This window comes from Brachypodium distachyon, chromosome 1, assembly GCF_000005505.3.
Source record: "Brachypodium distachyon strain Bd21 chromosome 1, Brachypodium_distachyon_v3.0, whole genome shotgun sequence".
Taxonomy (NCBI): Eukaryota; Viridiplantae; Streptophyta; class Magnoliopsida; order Poales; family Poaceae; genus Brachypodium; species Brachypodium distachyon.
The window spans coordinates 29,574,748-29,592,130 of record NC_016131.3 but is presented as its reverse complement, the minus strand read 5'-3'; positions in this window follow the sequence as shown (position 1 = coordinate 29,592,130).

The following is a 17,383-nucleotide window of genomic DNA, read 5'->3' as shown; positions in this document are numbered from 1 at the left end:
CATGAAGATTGCCTCACTACTTCAACGTCAAGAACATACCTTGGACAATGTCCTAGGAAGTGTGAGAAAAGGGGTAACTACTCGTAGACAATTAGCTAACTTTTGTGAACATCATGCTTTTGTCTCTTGTGTTGAGCCCCAAAAGGTACATGAAGCACTTGAGGATCCGGATTGGCTTAATGCCATGCATGAAGAGTTGAATAACTTCGAGCGCAATAGAGTATGGTCATTGGTGGAAAGACCAAAAGATTGCAAGAATGTCATTGGCACGAAATGGATATTCAAGAACAAGCAAGATGCACTTGGACAAGTGATAAGGAACAAGGCAAGATTGGTGGCTCAAGGTTTCTCCCAAGTCGAGGGTATTGACTACGGTGAAACTTTCGCTCCCGTTGGTCGTCTTGAATCTATTCGTATCTTGCTTGCATATGCATCGCATCATAACATTACTTTGCAACAAATGGATGGAAAAGTGCATTTCTAAATGGTCCACTAAATGAGTTGGTATATGTCAAATAACCACCGGGATTTGAGAACTCTCAATAAAAGGAAAGCTTGCACCCCGTATCATTGGACCCTTCAAGATTTTGTCACGCCAAGGAGAGGTAGTCTACAAGTTGGATTTACCGAAAGCACTGTCGAATGTCCACAATGTCTTCTATGTATCACAACTGAAGAAGTGTCATCCCGAAATGGCCGACACATCACTGAGGGATACAATTCCGCTCGAGGAGGTCCAGCTGCAAAGTGACCTCACCTATGAGGAGAAACCGGTCAGGATCTTGGATACAGCGGAGAGGCATACCCGATCCAAGACTATCAAGTTCTGCAAAGTTTAGTGGGACCATCACACTGAAGAGGAAGCCACATGGGGACGCGAAGAGTAATGACCGAAAAGTTTGAGATGTCTATGATGGGTAAATTGGAGTTCTTCCTTGGATTTGAAATCAAGCAATTGAGAGGAGGAATCTTTATTAATCAAGCCAAATACACCCAAGACATGCTAAAGAGATTCAAGATGCATGATGCCAAGAGTGTCAAGACCTCAATGCCTACATCAAGCTCTCTTGATCTAGATCCCAATGATAAAGATGTGGATCAAAAGGTATATCGTTCTATGGTTGGTTTCTTGCTTTACCTTTGTGCATCTAGACCGGATATTATGTTAAGTGTGGGTATTTGTGCAAAATATCAATACGCACCAAAAGAAAGCCACTTATTGGCTGTCAAAACAATCTTTAGATACTTGGTTCATACCCCAAACTTTGGTTTATGATATCCTAAAGGATCAAGTTTCAAGCTCATGGGATATTCAGATTCGGATTGGGCGGGAGATAAAGTGGATAGGAAGTCAACTTCCGGGATATGCCAATTTTTTGGTAGGTCTTTGGTGAGTTGGTCTTCTAAGAAGCAAAATTGTGTGTCTCTCTCTACGATGGAAGCCGAGTATATAGCCACCGCAAGTTGTTGTGCACAATTATTATGGATGAAGCAAACAAGATAGCCTATGGAATCACTTGTGAAAGTGTGTCTCTTTTATGTGACAACGAGAGTGCAATCAAGATAGCCCACAACCCCGTGCAACATAGCAAGACGAAGCATATTGAGATTCGTCATCATTTCATTCGAGAGCACGTGGCCCGTGGTGATATTGATCTCTCTTATGTTGCCACCGGTATGCAACTAGTGGATATTTTCACGAAGCCACTTGATGAAGCAAGATTTCGGGAGTTAAGGCATGAGCTAAATATCCTAGAATCTAGTGTTGTGGTTTGATAAACTTGCACCCGTACCCATGGTTAACATTTGTCTAGTTTGGATGTGCGCATGGATGTAGCGGGAGCATAGCTCAATTCATGGGCAAATGCTACTCTTACTATGCTAACATTAATTTCATACATTGAGCTTCAATGTGAGTTTTGAGTCTTGAGCCCAAGAATCCATATTCGCGGTGTCAAGCTCATACATACTCAAATATGGTGGCCTGCTTTCTTCGTTTGCAACCGTGTAGACTTCGTGGCAAGTTGGGCACCCGATGAAGTAGGTTTCGTCGGGGCTATTAAATCTTCAATTGCGGCGAGGGTTCCCCACGGTCGGCGCCACTGTTGTTGTTCTCGACAAAAATTAGAGTAAGGGGTGCCAATGCTCGATGGCACAAGTGCGGGTATAAAAGTAGGGCGTGTACGCTGACATTATAGCGAAGGTCACCGTACACTTGGACAAGTTGACACGTCGATATTTTTTGAATAGGTTCGGTCGACCCTGCGGGTACGACTTAATCCTATGTTAGGAAATGCTTCGAGGGGGTTGTTAGCCAGGTGCTTGGGCCGAGCGGATCTTCCCAAGTCACCTTTAGCAAGAGATTCGTTGGGTCCGCCTCGTACTTGGACCGAACGCGTCTTTCCAAGTATCGAGGTTAGGATACCCTCGGAACTCTAACCCAAACCCTTCTCCTTCGAGCCTGTGCCAACCAAGGTTAGCTCGGAGCCTCAAAACTAGAGTCCCCTAGAAGGCTTCCTCGAGGCCGGTCGACTTTCAGTCGAGAGCGGCGCTCGAGAGCGAACCTTAGAGGGAGCAATCTAGCCCTCTCCCCTTGAGTTTATTCAAGTTGAGAGTGTAACATCCCAAAAATTCAAATCCTTTCATATGCATTGCATTCATGAGCATCATGCCACAATTGCATATTTGAATCAATTTTTGAATCCCAAAAAGGCTTTGAAAAGATTTTCTTTTCCTTTTAAACCTTAGGTTTTTCACCCATTTGAGTTTTGACTTTAAAACCCATAGGGTTTATTTCTAAAAGGGGTTTATTGCACAAATGAGCTATCCCATAATTTTTAAGATTTATTTGGAGTTGAAAAACTATTTTATTTAAATAGTTATAAAGCCCTAAAGGCATTTATAGGGAAAATGTATTTTTGTATATTTTATTTGGAAGGGAAATTAGTCCCAAAAGTTGAATCATATTATGATATGATTTTACAAATTTTCTGAAATTTATTTGGATCAATTTGGAGTTCAAAATCAAAAGATATCAAGGAAAAACAGAAAAAGGAAAAGGAAAAAGGAAAAAGAAAAAAAAGGAAGTAAACGGACCGGCCCGGCCAAATGGGCCGAACCGGCCCAACTCACCTCGCGCCCGAACCGGACCGAGCCAGCCCAGGGCCGCGCGCGCGAGCCGCAGCCGCTGATAGGTGGGCCCCACCTGTCAGTTGCTTCTTCCCCGCAGGAAAAGCGCCCGCGCGTCACGCCGCCGATCCCGGGCGCGCCCATCTCACCACCGATGCCGCGCCTGTCAATCCCGTGCCGCTCGCCGCTTGCCTTCCGCGTCAGTATAAAGCCTCAGCCCTCCTCTCTCTTTTCCCCATCCTCTCTCCTCCGATTGTGTGCCCACGCTGCCAAGATTTGTCGCCAGAGCAAGCTCGCCGCCGCCGCCATTTCTTGGTCACCGCCGACGAACGGGTACGGCATCGTCCTCCCCTCCTCTCTTTCACCCGCCTCGTCGTTGCGCTTCTCCTGACGCGCTTGGTTTCTCTTTCCGTGCGCCGTAGACCCGAGGACCCCGACGACCGAAGCTCCGCCGCCGCGTCTCTGCCGTCCTGGGCGTCAACCCCGGCCACCCCGAAACGAGCCACCGCCACCAGCGTCTCCGTCTCGTCGCGCCGCTTCTCCTCCACGCTTTCCCGAGCCGAAACCCCGCCGGAAACGCCCGCCGCCGCGTCCCCGAGTCGCCGGAGCCCCGCCGGAAACCTAGCGTCGCCGCCGGTAAGCCCCGGTCTCCCCTCGTTCGTCCGATCTTGTTCAACGGTCAAGATTAGATCCTTTTAATCCCGAACTGGTACGCTATCTCGGCCGCCCGGTCGTTTTTAAGTTAGATCCAACGGCCGTGTTTTATTCTATTCCCGAACCGGTATCGTCCGATAGGATCACGCCACGTGTCCCTGTTAAAAAATGAAAACATAAATCCCGGTTTAAATTAAATGGCAGTTTTGCAGAAAAATCCCTACAACTTCAAATGCTTTTATCTTTTAAACCACTAGGCCAAATTTGATAAATTTTACCTTTCTGGAAAGCTCTAGACCTGTAGAATCTTTTAGCACAGTTTCAATTTAACTTTGATTAACTTAACCACAGTCAATTACAGAAAGGCCTTTAATGCCATTTAAATCTTATCTTTTTGTTTAGAAATCCTTTTTAATTGAAACCAGTGCCCAAAAATTTGTTTTATTGTCCTCTGTCCATTAGGACAGAGAAATAATTTTTTTGAATTAAATTAATTGGTTGATACCATGGAGCCTTAATTTAGGGTTTTAATCCCTTGATTTTGTATCTTGATTTTAACCTAGCATAATTATTTTAATTGCAAATGCTTTGGACCAAAAATATAATCTGGTTTTATTTCAAATAAAATCAACCCAATCATGTCACATGATGTGCATTGCATCATGACATATATTTCTTTTTGCTTGTATTGTATGTTTATGTATGCATTGTTTGTTTCGTTTAGTTTTCTCGGAGAGCGAACTGTGTGATTGCTAAGAGTGCTTGAATTCCAGCTGCTACTAAGGCAAGTTCACTTTGACCATCATCCTATTATTTTATTATGCACTAGATTTTATTAGTTGCATTGTTAGGATTATTATTGTAACTATGTTAGCTATGATTTCTCCTAGTAGTATAGGATACCCTTGCCATGTCCTCACCACCAATTGCCAACGTGGTAGTAAATGCTATGCTATGTTAGTATACGAGGGTTGGTATTATTACAATGTGATATTATTGAATTAAAGTATGGTTTTACTAGTGTATGGCAAAACAAGTAATTCAATGAACCGTCCTGGATGGGCCGCTTTGAGTATTTGAGATGTATGCGACGTCAGGTCCATTTCTATGGGTCCATTTCTATGAGTCGTCTCGCCATTTCTATGGGAGTGCCTGCGTCGCAAATGTGGGATGCCACCCGGGGTAACCAGAGACTGGACTAGTTTCCTGTTTAGTAGCTTCCAGTACAACCACATGGTAATATGGGCTCTGCTAGGATGGATGTAAGAAATATGAACCTAGATCCGAGATGACATCGGTATGTAGCAGTGTAGGTTGGAACGCGTCCCTCAGGTGGTCTGGAGGAATATGTTCTGAAAATTCCAATAATCGATGCCGTTGCTAGTCTACCCTGAGGACAGCGAGGGATTAACACGTCGGTTTCTTGTGGGGAATGTGTACAACCTCTCGAGAGTGTCAAACTAAGTACTTAGCCGTGTCCCCGGTTACGGATAATTATGAGCAACTAGATTTGGGGGCTGTAAGGAAGGTCTCACTCATTCCAATTTCCTAATAAAATGAATGGATTGAACTGGGTAGGAGCATTGATGTGTCCACTCAATGTGCTGTAGGTTAATAGGAGCATGGGTGTGTCTACCCCATGTCCAATAGAAATAAAACTATTTGGTTAAAAAGTGATAGGATGAAACATTGATGCTTTTATGCAAATAGCCAAACCCCACATAGCCAAAATATGCATGTACTTGAAAGGTCTTTTTATAACCTCTGGTGAACTTGCCAATACATTCAATGTATTGACCACGTAGTGGCTGTAATTAATAATGCAGGTGAATCTGACGAAGAGTGAGGTTCGTCGATGTTCTTTGGGTCATGTGCTTACATTCCAACATGCTCTCTCCTTTGGGAGTAGTTGTGGCCCATTTGCTCTACTTTTCTGCTACAAGTTTTTGAAACACTATTTTGATATGTTGAAACAGTATTTTGTTATACTGACCCAAGGGGTCATGCAAGTTTGTAAGTACAATTAAATTCTGGATGATGCGATGTAATAATGTACTTTGACCTTTGTATCTTGATATTACATCTTGGAACTGTGTGTGCTAGTGAGTCGATCCAGGGACTAGCACATTAAGCACAGAAATCGAACCCTGTACGGGGACGGTCGCTTCAGAGAGTGAATGATACATGCCCCCATGTGGGGTATTTATAGCCTAGGGGTCCAGACAAAAGACCATGTCTACCTTTGAGGGAGAGAGAAAAGTGGGGCAAAATGGTAAAAGTAGCTCCTTGGTCCATTACTTTTGTGCGCACCATGTGGGGGAAAGTGAAGGTTGGTCCATGGTCCAACATGGACCAAAAGCCTCATCCGCACACCTTTCTTGCCCCCTACTCTAGCTCATTTCACCCTTTGACAATGGCATGAGAGGCTTGACTTGTTGACTTGTCTTCCTTTGCCACGTAGGATTGACCGTGCCAGCGGGCATCTTGAATCACGCTTGGGAAATGTTGACTTAGTCGTCGCCACGTAGGATTTACGGCCCGGCCCATATAAGGGATTTATTTTACTACAACAAAACCTTATGCCAATTTTTAGCATTGCTATTGCAAGTTACATGCTTCTTTGTCGCACCAGTAGCACCCGGGGTACCACCGCTGCACGACGCGTGCGTCGCACCGCTCTGTTCCCGGGAGGATCTCACCCCGGGCGGCTACGTACAGGCTGCCCGGCAAGCTACCAGCCTGGAAGGGCTTGCAGGGCTTCGGGGAATATTCCCGCCTAGGCACCTTCCGGGAAGGCACTTGCCGGGAGGAGGTGTTCCGGGCGCGGGTTCCCGCCTTGAGGGCGGGGCCGAGCGAGCAGAGCAGCGACGCCACATGGGCGCGCGACAGGCACCCAGTGCGCGGTTTCGCCAGGGCATGGAGTGAAGCGCATGGCGCATTTAATAAGCCGACAGAAGGGGCGTTATCCGTCTAGTCAGATGAACAGTGGCTGTCCAGTCCTATTTTTTAGGCCTTAGCCCTTAGCCGCGGGGTTGGCGCTCATGCATGCATGCCAGCGCACCGAGGAGGAGCTGCCCAAGCTCCTTGCTCGCCACTTGTAAGCCATGCACCGTGGCACCTGTGGTATCCCCTTGGCTATAAAAAGAGGACCCCTGCCAGCGGTCAAAGGGTTCCTTTTCAGTTGGCACATTCAACAAACAGGCAATTCTCCAAGGAGTAACGGGCAGGCGGAGCGAGCCAACGCAGAAGTGCTGCGGGGGCTCAAGACGAGAACTTTTGACAAGCTCAAAGGCCACGGGAAACACTGGGTCGATGAATTCCAGCCCATGCTGTGGTCAATCAGGACCACACCTAGCCGGGCAACGGGCGAAACCTCTTTCGCCCTTGTCTACGGGGCAGAAGCGGTGCTGCCCCTCGAGCTCAAGCACGGATCTCCTCGAGTACGCGCGTACGGCAACTCCAGCCAACACGAGCAAAGGGATGATGATCTGAACTTCATCGAAGAGCTTCGAGGTCAGGCTGCTGTGCCAGCCACGCGCTACCAGCAGGGACTCCGTCATTATCACGACAGACGAGTCCGTTCCCGGGGGCTCGAGAACGGAGACCTTGTCCTGCGCCGGATACAAGGAACGAAGGCCGGGAACAAGTTGACTCCTAAATGGGAGGGGCCCTTCTGGGTAGTGCAGGTAACCAGGCCGGGGGCTGTTCGACTAGAAACCGAAGAAGGCTTGCCGGTGCAAAATAGCTGGAATATTGAGCACTTGCGCAAGTTCTACCCGTGAAGCGGCGGCGCCCGACCCTCAAGTGATGCCGCCGATGCATACCTCTCGAGCTAGTGTAGCCGGGCAACCCCTGTGTGTAAACCACTGGTTATTGTGAATAAAGATAAGTGCTGTTTTTCGAATGTTTAATTGCCTCGTTTTGTTTGCATATTCCTTTCACTTCTGTCTCCTGCTTTAGGTGCACAGAAGTGTCTTTCCATACTTGGTTGTGAGCAGGGGGCTGCCGGAGCCTCGAAAACGTAAATCCCGTTGCTGGATCGCTTCGGCACGGGACATGCAGCTGCCGGGCTTCCCGCCACATGCATCACGGGACATGCAGTTGTCGGGCTTCTCACAACGTGCACCACGCAGTCGCTGCGTCTAGGAAATGAAATGCTCACATCCAAGTTTGGCATCGACCCTTCCGTGCCCAGGGGCTGGGAGGCAGGAGAGTTATCCATACTGCTGCTTTGTGCTTTTCGTGAATTTCGAATTTTTTTTGCAGCATCTCGGACTTGGTAAGAATCTAATGTGCAGGGTGAAGGCGGAATCTTGCGCACTGTAATGCCCATGGACCGCCCACGGTTCGCGGCATGTAGCAATGGCTGGTGGTGCGGGGCGACCGTACCGCACTCCAAGGGGTGGGGCGCCACGTATGCTGCCTTGACCCGGTGCACGTGGAACGGCACAGAGTGAAGCCAAGGAAGAGGCTGCGAAGGCGAGCGGTGCCGTGAAGGCGCGATGGGAGTGCATGCCATCCGCGCCCAGCGCCGACGGGTGCACTGCCGTCGCGCCCTTGCCGCATCCCTCCACCGAGCCCACTCCGAGGGGTGCTGCAGAGACACGGTGGTGGTGCATCCCACCAGCGCTCGGCACCGGCGGATGCACTGTCGCCGTGTCCTTGCCACACCTCCTCTAGTGAGCGGCTCCGGGGCGAGAGTTGCCGCGGGGACACTGTGGTGGTGCATTTCATCAGCGCTCAGCGCTGACGGGTGCACTACCGCAGTGCCCCTGCCGCATCCCTCCAGGGGGTATCTCCGCAAGGAGCGAGGGTTGCCGCAGAGACACTATGGTAGTGCATGCCATCGGCGCTCAGCGCCGACGGGTGCACTGCCATAGTGTCCCTGCCACACCCCTCCAGAGGGCGCCTCTAGAGGCGAGGCTCGTCGCGAGGACGTTGTGAAGGCACCGGTGCCGGCATTCGTCGTCCGCTCCGGCCCACCACAGCGTCCCTGCTGCGCCCCTCAGGTACACTTTCCCAAGGCAGCAAGGGCTGCCGTGGGGACGCCGTGATGTCCTCGCCACCCGCGTCTGTCGGTGGTGGCGAGGATGCCACGACGTCCCTACTGCGCCCCTCGGAACAGGTTCCTCCGAAAGCAAGGGTTTTTCTAAAGGCGAGGGTTGCTGCGGAGACGCGGCGGTAGCATCGTCATCGGCGCTTGTCGCCGGCGGCGATCCTTCCGTGAAGTCCCTGCCGCATCCCTCAAACAGGCTTCCTCAAGGGCGATGTACCAGGCGTACACCTCCGGCAAACGTTCCGAGCACAAGACCAGACGAAAAGCTAAGTGCTTGAACCTGAACGATGAACTCTTTGAGAACTAAACATAACTGAACGCTACCTCGCTAAGTGTGACTCCAAAACCCGCGTGTGGCTGGGGTGTTAGAAGGACTCTTGCGGGGAAGTGTGCTCCCCGTGCGGCTTCCGGGTCCGTCCCGGGAGGGCATGGCTTGGAGTAGCTACCCCGCAAGCGGAGTGACTCGCCGCTGCTGCTTGGCCCTAGGTCGGCACTGCGGGTCCGTCCCGGGTCCCTGGTTCGGCCAAGAGTGAGGCGCGCGAGTCCCCGGTAACACGAGGCACAACACACAAGGGCGAAAGGGATCCACCCCGCGAGGCAGCCCCGGGAACAAGGAACAAGGATTAAGCAGAAATAAAAGCTTAATTAACTAAGTAGAAAATGGTTACATGAACTAATGAAAGTGTAATTGTTCAAACGACGCAAAGCGCCATACTTGCAGGACAAAAACAACGGAAGATAAACAAGAAAGCAGCAAGGGCCGGCAGAAGGCTGCGGCAACTAGTTGCCCGCGTCTTCCGCCGGGGGCTCTGGGGACGGCTCGGGGTCCGGCTTCCGCTGCATCCGCTCGACCACCTCGTCGACGAACCCACTCACCGCCTGAGTGTGGGTGGGCTCATCCTCGCTGTCCGACCAGGCGTCCAGCAGCGTCTCGAAGAGAAACTCTGGGTCCCGAAGGTGTATCCTCGGAAGGATCGTCCCGGCAACCTCCCGGGCGCAGTTGGCAACCTTGTTGGCGCCAAACTTGGCGATCCCGACGTCGAGCGCCCCGAACTTCCCCACCAAGCCGGAGAAGAACAGGATCAGCGTGGAAACGTCCATGCCATCCACGTCCGCGGGCTGCAGCTCGAACCTAGGCATCAGATCGCGCAGCTCCTGAGCGATCTTGAGCAGCTTCTCGGTCTCCAGCTGCCGTTGCCCGATTAGCGTGCTGTGGTGGAGCTGGGCGTTGAGCGTAGCCTTCTTGGCCTTCCGGAGGGGGCTCGCCAGCGACGCGAGCTCCGCGGCCTTGGCCACATTGTCTTCGCCGGCCTTAATGAGCTCCTGCCGGACAGTGGCCAGCTCGGTCTCGAGCCGGGCCGCCCTGTCCTTGGCGGTACCGAGCTGGATCTCATGCCGGGCCACCGCGTCCGCTGCACTTTTGGTGGCCTTGACCTGCACCTCTAGCTTGACGTGCAGGCCTTGGATCTCGCCGCGATAGTTGGCGATCAGATCGCTCTTCTCGTCGATCCGGGCCTGGGGCGCAACGAGCACCTCAGCGTGCTCCTTCTTGGTTTCCGCCTGGGCTGCCACCAGGGAATCCAGGGTTCCCTGTAGCTCGGCGCGCTGAGCCTCCAATCGCCGGTAGAGTTCCTCTTCCGGGACGACCGGTGTGGCAGCCTCCTCCAAGGCTTCCTGAGCAAGGCGCGCCTACTCCTTGGCGAGGCGCGTCTCCTCCCGCAGCTGGGAGAGTTCTTGCCGCTCCTTCTCCACGGCTTGCTGCAGCTCGCCAAGCTGGCTCTTGGCGATCGCGTGATGCTCCCTCACCTCGTTGAAGGAGGTGACGAAGGCCAGTTGCTGGTCCTTGACGGCGTCAAGGAACCGGTGCCCTCGGTCGAAGACGCTCGGATCCCAGGTGATGGGATTCCAGGCCACCCCGGCAAGTGTGCAGAGGTCGGTGTCGAAGGAAGCGGTCGACGATGATGAAGCCCCGCCGCTACCGTATAGCTGGGCGGGGGTTCGTCCGCTTGCGGCGGAGCATCCTGTCGCTCCTCCCCAGCAACCTCCCCCTCACCCGCGCCCGGGGACTGCGGGGCTGGTGAGGTTGCCGCGCCCCCGGCAAGGGCCGCCCCCTGCTGGGTGGCAGAAGAGTCTGTGCCAGCAGCGTCCGCGGCCGTTGGCGCGTCGCCGGACGCCGTCCTGGTGGCGGCGGCGACCACCGCTGTCGCTGCGGCCGGCGTAGCAAGGCTTGGTGTGGGGCTGTCTCCGGCTCCTTCGCCGTCCCTGTAACCTCGACGTCAGGGTCGAGGTCAACCATCGTAGCGCCCACTCCTGGTGTGGGCGTGCTTGGGTCTGCAACAGCGAGAAGGTTGAGAAGCATGAAGCTAAAAGAATTGCCCGGAGAAAGACGCGGGGGCTCAGGGCGGTTACCGTGCGGGGGCCCTGGGCTTGCGGGGGAAGCATTCCCCTCCTCCTCCGTCCCGGCGAGGGTCTCCAGGAGGTTTGCTGCAGGTGAAGTGTCACCTACGAAGAAGGAAGGTACGGTTACGTGATTAACGGGCAATTGAAAGTGCAGGAAGGGAGGCAGGAAGGAGCTGTACCTGTTGCCGGTGCCACCTCCATTGGGGATGGGCCACCGGAAGGTGCGATGGCGGCACCACTGGCCCCTGTGCCGACCGGGTCGGCAGCGCTGCCGGCGTCCGCGCGTGCCTTCTTGCTCGGCGTGGCAGGCGGGGATTCATCCCTCCCCTCTTGCTGGCGCTTGCAGATGAATCGGCCTTTGGGGGGTTGCGCCGGAGCGCGAAGCCCCGGAAGACCCCATGAGTAGGCGGGGCCGTGGGTGCCTGTGGGGGTGCCGCCACCCGGGGCACCGTGGGCACCGACGACGATGCCGTCGCAACGACGGGGGCCGTCGTCGGTGTGGCAGCCGCCGCGGCTGCTGCTGAGGTAGCCACCGCCGGGCGGCTGGCTGTCGCTACTGGGGCGGTCACCGCCGTGGCTCCGGCAACCGCCACGGGTGCAGTTGCCGCCGAGGTACCGGCAGACGTCCCCGAGGCGGTTGCCGCCACAGAGCTGGGAGCCGCCGCAGCCACCGTGGAGGTAGCCGCGTCGGGTTGGGAGCACAGTTAGAGCGGCGCGACGCGCCGGGTGATGAAGGTGCACGCCACGTCAACATCCGTGAGCCCTGACAGCCGCAAAGCCTTGATCTTCTCCACGATGGGGAGGAGATCAGCGTCGCGGTGGTACCGGTCCCGCTAGCCGCTGTGGGGTTGCGGCAGCTCGGTGGGCGAGAGGATGAACTCCTCGGGGTCTTGCACCTGGACCCGGCACCAGTCGCCCCGCCACTCCTTCTCGATCTTCTTCTCCGACCGGACGATGAACTCAGACTTCATCCGGTCGCGGGCGCGGAACACCACCCCCGACGACATCGCATTCGCGTTATCGATCCGGGGGTAGAAGTAATGCCGGAACAGTGTCACCGGTGGCATTACCCCGACGAATGCTTCGCAGAGGAACTGGAAGGTGGCGAGGAGGTAGAGAGACGTGGGGTGGAGCTACGCCACCCGCATCTGGTACGACTCCATGAGCGCGTGGAGGAATAGGGAGAACGCGGCACCAACCCGGTGAGGATGAAGCGCCCGAACACCCTGATGTCGTTTTCCTGGTGGTCGGCGCCCGCAGGGAAGATCAGGGTCTCCCCGTGCTCGTTGAACCCGGAGGCGACGGCGTGCCGAATCTTGGCCAACGCCTCGCCGTTGTAACCGGGCCGGTAGAAGGCGAGCGTGGCCCTCATCGCCCGCTTCTTCTGGTCTTTGTTGGCGGCGGCCTTGGCAGGCGCCTCGCTCTTGCTGGCCGCCGGTTTCTTTCCCTTCCTCGTGGTGGGGGGCGCCATGGAGAGCGGGGGCGGGGGCTAGCAGAGCTTTTTGGGCGCAAGATGCGAAGGGGGTGGAAGACGAAGGCTGGGGAGCGAAGTGTTTTCCCCTCACTACAGAAGTAAAAGCTTTATAGCACCCTGCCGTTTGGTAACGGCCGGTTCCGCACCCTACGGGCACGCTGGGATAATTGCTAATCAAAAGGATGATGTGAAGAGTGGCCTTAACTTCCTCGTTTAAGGGAGAGGTTACGGCGGAAATCTCGCACCCACTACTCCATCCGTAACGGCTGGGTACTTGGGACGGCGAAGAGACACGGGCCTGAGACGAGTCGGGACCCACGCGTCGGTTGGGGCGTAGCCCGGCAACCGACCAGGGAAGGGTTCGCCCGGGAACGGGTGTTGCCGGCCCACGCCCGAGGGCTACTGTCGCACCAGTGGCACCCAGGGTTCCACTGCTCCACGACGCGTGGGTCGCACCGCTGAGTTCCCGGGAGGATCTCACCTCGGGCGGCAATGTACAGGTTACCCGGCAAGCTACCAGCCCGGAAGGGCTGGCGGGGCTTTGGGGAATATTCCCGCCTAGGCACCTCCCGGGAAGGCACTTGCCGGGAGGAGGTGTTCCCGGGCGCGGGTTCCCTCCGTTAGGACGGGGCCGAGCGAGCAGAGCAGCGACGCCACGTGGGCGCGCGACAGGCGCCCAGTGCGCGGTTTCGCCAGGGCAAGGAGTGAAGCGTACGGTGCATTTAATAAGCCGACAGAAGGGGCGTTATCCGTTTAGTCAGACGAACAGTTGCTGTCCAGTCCTGTTTTTTAGGCCTTAGACCCTTAGCCGCGGGGTTGGCGCTCATGCATGCATGCCAGCGCACCGAGGAGGAGCTGCCCAAGCTCCTTGCTCGCCACTTGTAAACCATGCACCGTGGCACCTGTGGTATCCCGTTGGCTACAAAAGGAGTACCCCCGCCAGCGGTCAAAGGGTTCCTTTTGAGTTGGCACATTCAACAAACAGGCAGTTCTCCACTGGCAGCAGCCCAGAGTAGTAAGCAACACTTGGCCAAAGAGAGACCACTCGGGGGCTTCCCCCGGCAACCTGTAAATAGCCGATTTCACAGTAATACAAGATCAGACAAGCAGAACGTAGGGTTTTACACCGCAAGGTGGCACGAACCTGGGTAAAAAGTGTGTGCATGTGCCTTTGATAGTGTTCTTGGTGCGTTCTTACGCTTCGCATCGGCCCCGCTGCCGATCGCCGGAGCGATCCCCGTAGCCCACTGCCGAACCTAGAAAGGGGGTGCCCGCGCATCCCCGGTGTCGGAGCCCCGCGCGACGACATCTGGCGCACCAGGGAGGGGGCGCGTGACGAGAGCTCGCCGGTGACCGCCGACGGCGATTTCGGCACTCGCATCGGCTCTGTCTTTATTGATGACAGAGCCAGCCACCATGCCCCCCAAGCGGGCTGGTGACTCGAGGATCCACCTGCGAGAGGCCCCAGCGGCGCACACGCGGCCGCACGACGTGCCACATGCGTTGAAGGAACAGGGTGATCCTGGGCCTGCTCGAGTGTAGCCATTACAGCTCCCACCGCTGCCTCCTCGACCGTCGACTGATAACCGGTCAAGAGGGCCGGCGGCTCCCAGCGCAGGAGCCAGCAGCGCGAGCGGTCACAATGCCGCCCGTGCCCTGCAGCGGGGAGGCCCGCAGGCCGACGAACCGCAGCAGCGACAGCAGCCACACGAGGAGCACGGAGCGTCGCGGGCGTTGCCAACCGGCTCGCGTCCGGCTCCCCCGAGGGCGTCCGGGGATAGAGCGGAGGGCAGCCATTCGGGAAACCGGCAGCCTCCCGCGCAAACCCCGGCAGAGGCCATCATTGCCGCGCGAGTCATGGTGCTCTATGAGCCGCCCCAGGTGTCGCACCAGTGGCACCCGGGGTACCACCGCTGCGCGACGCGTGCCCCCCCCCCCCCCCCCGGGGTTCCCGCGTCGGTTAAGGGCCCACGCGTCGGTTAAGGGCGTAGCCCGGCAACCGACTAGGAAGAGACCCTTCCGGGAACAGGTGATGCCGGCCCACGCCCGGGGGCTACTGTCGCACCCGTGGCACCCGGGGTACCACCGCTACGCGACGCGTGCACCCCCCCGGGGTTCCCGGGAAGGTCTCATCCCAGGAAGCGCCAACGAGCTTCCCGGCAAGCTACCAGCCCGCAAGGGGCTAGCGGGGCTTCTGGGAATATTCCCGCTTAGGCACCTCCCGGGAAGCTGCTTCCCGGGAGGAAGTTCCCGGGCGCGCTGGGCCCGGGTGCTTCCCGGGCCGACTTGCGGGGACTGGGGGTTCCCGGACGCGTGCCCCCGCCTCGGGTCGTGAGGCCCGCTGGACAGCGCCACACGAGCGCGTGACGGGCACGGAACGCGTGGTCCCACCAAGGCAAGGAGTAAGGCGCGCGGCTCAGTAAACGAGCCGACCGACGGGTATTTACCATGTGGCCTCCCGGGCATTGGCCGGGAAAGTTTTCCGGCATGGCTTCCACTGGCCCACGGCCCTGGCCGATGCAGAGCGGCTGGTGAGGACGTGCGAAGCGTGCTAGTTCCACTCAAAGAAGAGCAACCAACCAGCCCAGGCCCTGCATGTCATCCCGTCCTCATGGCCGTTCGCGGTCTGGGGACTGGACATCGTCGGCAAGCTACCAAGGGCGGTTGGCGGTTACGAATACTTGTTTGTGGCCGTCGACAAGTTCTCCAAATGGGTGGAGGTGGAACCAGTGCGCAAGGAGACCGCCCAGGCGGCCATCAAGTTCCTTAAGGGAATTGTGTGCCGGTTTGGTGTTCCTAACAGCATCGTCACCGACAACGGCACGCAATTCACAAGTGCGGCGTTTCAAGCCTACTGCGAAGGCATGGGCACTAAGCTGCGCTTCGCGTCCGTTGCTCACCCGAGGAGCAACGGACAGGCGGAGCGAGCCAACGCAGAGGTTATGCGGGGGCTCAAGACAAGAACTTTTGACAACCTCAAAGGCCACGGGAAGCACTGGATCGAAAAACTCCAGCCCGTGCTGAGGTCCATCCGGACCACACCTAGTCGGGCAACGGGCGAAACTCCTTTTGCCCTTGTCTACGGGGCAGAAGCGGTGCTGCCCCTCAAGCTCAAGTACGGATCTCCCCGAGTACGCGTACGGCGACACCAGCCAACACGAGCAAAGGGTCGACGATCTAAACTTCATCGAAGGCCACGGGAAGCACTGGATATGCCGTTGGCGGGCTTCCCGCAACGTGCATCACTAGACATGCCGTTGGTGGGCTTCCCGCAACGTGCATCCCTAGGCGTGCAGTTGCTCGGCCTCCCGCAGCCTGCACCGCGGAGTCGCTCTGCCTGGGGAAGGAAATGCTCACATCCAAGTTTGGCATTGACCCCTTTGTGCCTAGCGCCGGCGGGTGCGCCACCATCGCGCCCCTGCCGCATCACCCCATCAAGCCCACCCCGAGGAGCGCCGCAGAGGCGCGGTGGTAGTGCGTGCCATCGACGCCCCGCGCCGATAGATGCACTGCCGTTGTGCCCCTGCTGCGCTTCCTCAAAGGGGCGGTTCCGGGGCGAGGGTCGCCGCAGAGGCACTGTAGGGGTGCATCCCGTCAGCGTCCGGCACCGACGGGATGCATTGCCACAGTGCCCTTGTCGCCCCCCTCCGTAGGACACCTCCGCAAGGAGCAGGGTCGGCCGCGGAGACTCCATGGTAGTGCGTGCCGTCCGTCCTTGTGCCGGCAGGTGCACTATCACAGAGACCCGGCCGCATTCCCTTTGAGAGAGCCTTTTTCGGGTGCGGGTCGTTGCGAGGACGCTGTGATGGCGCTGGTGCCGGCGCTCGTCGCTCGTTCCGGCCCATCACCGCGTCCTTGCCGCGGCCCTCGAGCAGTTTAGCTCCCGGGTTACAAGGGTCATCGCATCCCTTGGGACGAGTCCCCTAGAGAAAACCCAGGTCTCCCCAATTGCGGGGGCTGTCGCTGGAAGGCTATAACTTCCTCGTCACCCGTACCCGCCGTTCGAGGTGTGGCAAAGCCGGCGCCGAGGACGTTATAGCCGTCTCGTGGCTGCTCCCGGAGCGGAGTCCTCCTAAGCCAGGGTTCGTCCCTGAAGGCCAGGGTCCGCCCCTGAGGGCGAGGATTGCCGCGTGAGCGTGGTGGTAGCATCGTCGTCGGCGGTTGCCGCCGACGGCGATCCTGCCCCCGCGTTCCGGCCGCATCCCTCTGAGATCATTTCCCCTTAACAGGTACCCCGGATGGTTTCCTGCCGAGGTAGCGCCCCGTCTGCACTCTACCGCAGAACATCGCGGAACATTGGACCAAACGGAAAAGCTAAGTATCTGAACATGAACGCTGAATTCGCTAAGAGCTGAACGAAACTGAGCACTGCCCCGCTGGGTGCGTCCCCGGATCCCGCGCGTAGCCGGAGTGTTAGAAGGGACGCTTGGGGGGGGAGTGCGCTCCCCGTGTGGCTCCCGGGTCCGCCCCGGGAGGACACGGCTTGGAGTGGTTACCCCGCAAGCGGAGTGACTCCCCGCTACCGCTTGGCCCCAGGTTGGCACTGCGGGTCCGTCCCGGGTCCCTGGTCTGGTCAAGGGTGAGGCGTGCGCGAGTCTCCCCGCAATACAAGGCAAGACACGCATAGGCTAAGGGAACCACCCCGCGAAACGGCATCGGGAATAAAAGAC